We start from the raw sequence: 7594 nt of genomic DNA on the forward strand, positions 1-7594 counted from the left end.
GATGACAGCACATCTGTTTACAGCATGGTTTACTGAATATTTTTAAGCCCAATTTTGAGATCTATTACTCAGGAAAAAAAATTCCTTTCAAAATATCCCTGTTTATTGACAATGGGCCTGGTCACCCAAGAGTTCTTATGGAGATGTACAAGAAGATTAATGTTGTTTTTACATCTGCTAACGCAACATCCATTCTGCAGGCCATGGATCAAGGAGTAATTGCAACTTTCAAGTCTTCATATTTAAGAAATACTTTTTGAAAGGCTACAGCTGCCATACATAGTGATTCCTCTGACGGATCTTAGAAAAGTAAATTGAAAACCTTCTGTAAAGAATTCACCATTCTAAGTACCATTAAGAACATTCCAGATTCCCGAAAGGACAAAATATCAACATTAATAGTAGTTTGGAAGAAGGTGATTCCAACCTTTCTGGATGATTTTTGAGGGTTCAAGACTTTCGTGGAGGAAGTCACTGCAGATATGGTGGAAGTAGCCAGAGAACTATATAGAAGGGGAGCCTGGAGATATGACTGAATTGCTGCACTTTCACGATAAAAACTTGAAGAGATGAGGAGTTGCTTCTTATGGATGAACAAAGAAAGTGGTTCCCTGGGATGGAAACTACTCCTGGTGAAGATTCTGTTAACATTGTTGAAATGACAACAAATGATTTAGAATATTTCGTGCTCGCTTCGGCAGCACATATACTAAAATTGGAATGATTTAGAATATTTCATAAATGTAGTTGATAAAGCAGGGGCAGGGTTTAAGAGGATTGACTCTAATTATGAAAGTTCTATTGTGGGTTAAATGTTATCAAACTGCATCACATGCTACAGAGAAATCTTTCATCAAAGAAGAGCCAATCAATGCAGCAAACTTTACTGTTGTCTTATTTTCAGAAATTGCACAGCTGCCCCAACCTTCATCAACCACCACCCTGATCAGTCAGCAGCCATCAACAATGAGGCAAGACCCTCCACCGACAAAAAGATTACCACGTGCTGAAGGCTCAGATGGTAGTATTTTTTCTCATTAAGAAATATACATTATTTATTCAGATATAATACAATTGCACACTTAATAGACTATACTATAGTGTAAACATAACTTTTATATGCACTGAGAAGCCAAAAAATCATGTGACTGCCTTTATTGTGATATTCTCTTTATTGTAGTGGTCTGGAACTGAACTTGCAATATCTCTAAAGTATGCCTGTATATATCACTTTTTTCTCAGAGCTAGACAAGTTAACTATATATCTTATTTGAAATAACAAGCAATAATATCAATGGAAACAATTAAAAATAAATGGGGAAGGGAGGCTAGCCCCACAGATATTAAAACATATCATGACGCCTTCAGTATAAGCATACAAATTGGTAGATAGATCAATAGAAAAATAAATTAAAATTCAAAAGTATACAACACTGAATATGGAAGTTTAGAATGCTATAAAGGCAGCATCTCAAATCAGTAGGGAACAAATGTACTATCTAATGGACATCTGGTTAGTTACGTATAAAAATATAAAACTGGAGTCATTTCTTACACTAAATGCCAGAATTAATTCCAAATGAATCTAAATGTTAAATAAATGAATAAACTACATAAGTATTAGTAAAAAGTATGGGTTACTCTTTCATTATCTGGAACTGGAGAAAATTTCTTTGACTTAAAATCCAGACGTGATAAAGGAAAAGGGACACATTTGATCACACACAAAAAAGAAATTTTTGCATTGAAAAATAATATAACATAAGTAAAATCAAAAGGCAAACACAAACCTTTGTGGAGGTTTCTGGGGAAAGATCTGCAACATAAATCATTTGTCAAGTCTTAATATCTCTAATAGAGAACTGTTAGAAAAGAATATGAAGATACCTGTAGAAAAATGGGTAAATGATACAGTTCACAGAAAAAGAAAAGTAAGTGTCTCTTAAACATATGGGCAAAATTCCAAATATTTAACAACATGCTCTGCAGTGAGGCTATGGAAAATCAGACACCCTTATATCTTGCTGTTGGAAATGTAAAGTACAATCAATCCCCAAGGAGGGGAATTCGGACAATATCTAGAAAAATTACATATACTTTTACACACTGACTCAGCAATCCCACTTTTAAGAATCCTACCAAAGATACACTAGCAAAGAAGCAAAATGATATAAGTAAGCATAAGGACATTTATTGCAGCACTTTTGTAATAGCAAAAGACTGGAAACAACTCAATGCCCATCAATAGGCTACTGCTTGAATAAACTATGGTACCTGCACAAAATGGTATGATGCTGCCGTAAAAAGAAACGAGAAAGCTCTCAGTACTGTTATACAGCATTACTCTCAGCTGGGGATCATTTTGCCATAGAGTTTTCTCCAAAATATGTTGTTAAGTGAAAAAAAGCAAGGGCAGGACAGTGTGTATGCACATGCATAAGGCTTGTCCCTTTTATCTGAGAAAGAAAAAAATACAAATCCTTATATTTGTACATATGCCTACTTATATGAACATATTTTGATTAAATGGAAGGATACTTGAATATAACAAGATGATCACCTGTAGAACAGTGCTTCTAAATCTTCTATCATCTTCCTGAAGGAAAAACTGAAGTGTTTAAATTCTCTCTAATGACAGAAATTAAAAACTAAGAAACAAGATTTCGTTAGGTAATTTTGAGATTTGGAGGGCCACAAACCATTATGACTACTAAAAGTTTTTCACACAACACCCAAACAAACTTTTACCCCCTTGGGAAGAGTATCACCTCCATGGAGGGTGCATGCTTTAAGAAAAGGGAGGGAATAGAGTGGAGGGGGCAGAGATGGAAGCGAGACTTCTGCCATGGTCTGAATGTGTCCCTCCAACTCAGATAAGCTATCTTAGTTTGTTTCTGCTGCTGTAACAAAATACCTGAGACTGGGTAATTTATAAATAATAGAAATTTATTTCTTACAGTTTGGAAGGCAGGGAAGTTCATGATCAAGGTGCCAACAGGTTCAGTGTCTGGTGAGGGCTCCTCTTCACTTCTAAGATGGCACCCTGTTGCTACATCCTCCTGAGGACATCAACGCTGTGTCTTTACATAGTCCCACCCTTAATATTATCACACTGGTAATCAAGTTTCAACATATGAATTTGAAACACTCTCTCTCTCCCCAAAGGTATTATATCCTAAGAATAAAAATGACTGCAAGGAAATCCTAAACTATGTTCAATAATTATATTGTTACTAATAATAATATTATTTTGAAACTTATCTGTTATAATAAAAAACAAGTAATTATTAAGTTGTTAGAAATAAAATGTTTAGTGTAAGAGAGATGAAATGCAAATGGTATATCAAAGGAATTAAATAAAAATCTTTATAATACTACATTTGATTAGAAACATCAATGAGAACTCATTGAATTTTTCCCTTTAAAGAAAAACTTACTTCCAAGCTCTATTCTCCAGAAAAACCTAGAAGCAATAATAACTCAAAATCAACGAGCACCCCTAGCACACAGATCATGATCTCTATATAACAACTCCCAGTGAAACAAACCAAGACTTCTTAGGAAAATAGCTGACTTCACGGCTACAAAAGTGAATTGTGTGAGATGATCCTATAACACCTTGTCATACCAGAAAATTTAATACTTACTAAAGACCACGGTCTTGTCAAAGAGACAAGAGCAAACTTTAAGGGGCTCCTATTTCCCACAGGGCAATCTGAGCATCAAAAAAAAATAATGATCACAGTGGATTAAAATGCATCAAATATATTTTTTAAAGCCATGAGTTCAGAGTTATACTAAAAGAAAGACTCACTGGACACCAATTCATTTTTCAGAAAAATGATAAATAATGAGAATGAACCAAATTTATTCTCCCACTCCTGTAGAAATTATTTTATGGTAATCAGATACTTAAGGAAGAAAAGTTCTTCTATATAGAAGAATTCAGAAAGTAAGTGAAGAAAGAAGATAAAATTAGAAAATCTCTCCTGAAATCCCTAATAAAACAATCGATCTGGGCAATGATCATCAGCAGCTGTTAAATCCTTTGGCATAAATGGGAAATTGGCCAGGCCCAGTGGTTCATGCCTGTAATCCCAGCACTTTGGGAGGCTGAGGCAGGTGGATCACGAGGTCAGGAGTTCAAGACCAGCCTGGCCAAGATGGTGAAATCCCATCTCTACTAAACTACAAAAATTAGTCGGGCATGGTGGCAGGCGCCTGTAATCTCAGCTACTCGGGAGACTAATGCAGGAAAATCGCTTGAACCTGGGCAGCAGAGATTGCAGTGAGCCGAGATCGTGCCACTGCACTCCAGCCTGGGTGACAGAGTGAGACTCTGCCTGGAAAAAAAAAAAAAAAAAAGATAAATGGGAAACTTTGGCATGAATGAATCATGTTGCCAGCACTTGGACCCATGATCAAAAAGAGGTGCTTATAATGTGATGCAACAAGAAATATCAATGGTGAAATATTTTTGACAAAATATTAAACACAAATGGGATCAAATCCCATTCAGTTGCTCTCAACTGGGGCAATTTTGCCCCCAGGGCATATTAGGCGATGTCTAAAGGCATTTTTCATTGTCACACTGGAGGCCAGTGCTATTGGCATCTAGTAGACAGAGGCCAGGGTTGCTGCTAAACAACCTAGAATATAGAACAGTCCCCCAACCACAAATAATTATCCAAATAATTGATAAGCGTGCTGAGGTTGAAAAACCCTGCTCTGGATTTACCAATTTGCAGGATGTGTAAGGGCCCAAGATACATATCGACCAAATGCAATCTTGTTTGAGTCCTGAATCAAACTACAGGTGATCCCTGACTTAACAATTTTTTGGTGTGCATTGAGTAGAAACCATACTTTCAGTACCCATACAACCATCCTGTTTTTCACTCTCAGAACAGTACTCAATAAATTACATGAGATATTAAACACCATTATAAAATAGGCTTTGTGTTAAATGATTTTACCCAACTGCAGGCTTATGTAAGTGTTCTAAGCACATTTAAGCACATAGCTAGGCTAAGCGATGATGTTCAGTAGATTAGGTATATTAAATGCATTTTTGACTTAAAACATTTTCAACGTATGATGGATTTACCAAGACATAACCCTGCTGTAAGTCAAGGAGCATCTGCAATTATGAATACACATTTATAATTCAGAGACATTTGAACACTGACAACGTGGAGGAATTGTTCATTTTTAGGTGTATTAATAGTATTATTCTTAGGCTAATGGGAACTCTTATCCCTTGTTAGAAATATACACTGAAGTACTTAGAGATGAAATGACATTATATCTGGGATTTACTTTTAAATAACATATCTAGTGTAAAGAGCAGGGAGGAAAGTGACAGGGGGTTAGAGATAAAGCATTGTGGTCATATACTGATAGTCACTGAACTGAGTGAAGGGTATAGCTTCTACTTGTGTGTGTGTTTGAAAATAAACAATTAAAATACAAGAAAATTTTTATAAAATGTTTTTAACATTATGGATTTTTCATATGTGCACGAAACTTAGATTTGTTTTGGAAACAGTTCCTTGAGAACTGGGATGCTGCTGTTCTCAGAAGCAATTCATCCATAAGACACAATCTTCAAGGTCGTAATTTTCTAGTGAAGCTGGTGAAGGCTCCTCCAATCTGTTCTCGGAAGCAATTCATTCACAAGGCATAATCCTCAAGGTCCTAATTTTCTGGTGAAGTTGGTGAAGGCTTCTCCAATTTTTCCACCAAAGCATCCTTAAAGGCACATATTACGGTATCTATAATTTTTTACCCCAACTTTATTAAGGTATAATTGGCAAATTAAAAATGCATATGCTTATGGTGTACAAAGTGATGTTTTGATATATGTATACATTGTGCAATGATTAAATCAAAGTAATTAATATACGCACTGCCTCACATATTTATCATCCTTGTTATGGGGAGAATATTTAGTATCTAATCTCTTGCTGCAAAATAGATTAGCAGAATTTATTTATCATGTGTAACTATAACTTTGCACCCTTTGACCAACTTATCCCCACTTTATTTTAATATTCTTTAGTATAGATTTTGTGTGTCAGTTGCAGTTACACTCTTGTTACAGGATATTGCCCTGATCATAAATCTACTCTCTAGGGATGATTAGCTAATTTTATTAGAAAGGTCATACACTAGAAAAGACTAAAAGGTCTTTAGTCATTATTTTCTTCCATCAAAGCTGGAGCTTTTCTAATCAGCCTAATGTTAGATGTTGGTTTTTATTGGTGGAATTTGTGGCTGGTTAATTGATAAAAATTCGGCTTTCATTTGGGAAATCAGAAATATTTTATGGATGTTCTCCATGCTTACACAAACAGGTTGTAAGATTCTAGTGAGCTCTGGAACCTACATCCTTAGGAATAGAGCCCTAGGCTAGATCCCTAAATGATGTTTACAGAGTAGTTTAGGATTGTTTTGTGCCTGCTTTCAGACATGCTACTCTATGCGAATAGCAGAATTTGGTCTGGGACTTGCTTTCCTAGTAACCTGATACAAGGTTATGAGAGAGTAATTAACCCTCATTACCTCCAATCATTAACAACTCCCAAGATATACCAAAAAGAAGCTAATAGTTGTGCATACTAAACAGGCTTAGACTGGTTCTCAGCAACAGTAAAAAGGAAATGCACTATCCAGTATAGTTGAGTCCTGGCCCCACCATAAGAGTAAAGTTATCTTGAAATTACATGCTTCATCTTTAAAATTCATGACACATTACTTCATTAGTGACTCCCAGTGAATCATGTCTTCAGTATTCAAGTCCTTTCCACATTAACCTTAGGCTGGGGCATGTGACTTCCTTTGCCCAATGGGGTATTAGCAAGTACCATGCAAACAGAAGTTTAGTAAGTACTTTCACAATGAGTTTTGTCCTCCTGGAACGCTCTCTTTTGGTGCCCTGAGCCATCACGTAAAAAGATTCAGCTACCTAATGGAGAGACTATGTGGAGAGAGAGAGAAATGCCTGGCTAACCACCAGCTTTCGCAGCCCTTGAAGCTGAGGCAACAGACATATTAGAAAGAATCCATCTCAAACACTCCATCTTAAATACTCTCTAGCTCCAATGGTCACCAGGTAGAGCAGCAGAACTACCCCCACTGAGCCCAAGCTAAACTGGAGAATTTTAGGAAATAATAGCTTGACTTTTGGGAAACTAAACCAACTTACCTTGTGGTTTTATATATCCCTGGGAATGCTATTAAACATCTTCCCACCGCAACATCATAGACAGGAAAGTGCCTGTATTGCTCTAATGCTATGGAAAACTTCAGAAACTGAGGAAAAGTTAAGAGACATGCCCAGGCATGGTGGCTCACACCTGTAATCCTAGAACTTTGGGGGGACAAGGCAGGAGGATCACTTGATCTCAGGAGTTTGAGACCAGCCTGGGCAACATAGTGAGACCCCACCTCTATTTTAAAAAATAGAAAAGAGACAGCAAGTGTAGGGTACAAGTTGCCTCCCAAGTTAGGCTATTCATTATTTAGAAAACATCACAGGTATAAGGAGGAGTATAAGAATTCAGAGAGTGGATATGGGCTAGGCCAAACCAGA

The sequence above is a fragment of the Macaca thibetana genome, chromosome 5, assembly GCF_024542745.1.
Source record: "Macaca thibetana thibetana isolate TM-01 chromosome 5, ASM2454274v1, whole genome shotgun sequence".
Lineage (NCBI taxonomy): Eukaryota > Metazoa > Chordata > Mammalia > Primates > Cercopithecidae > Macaca > Macaca thibetana.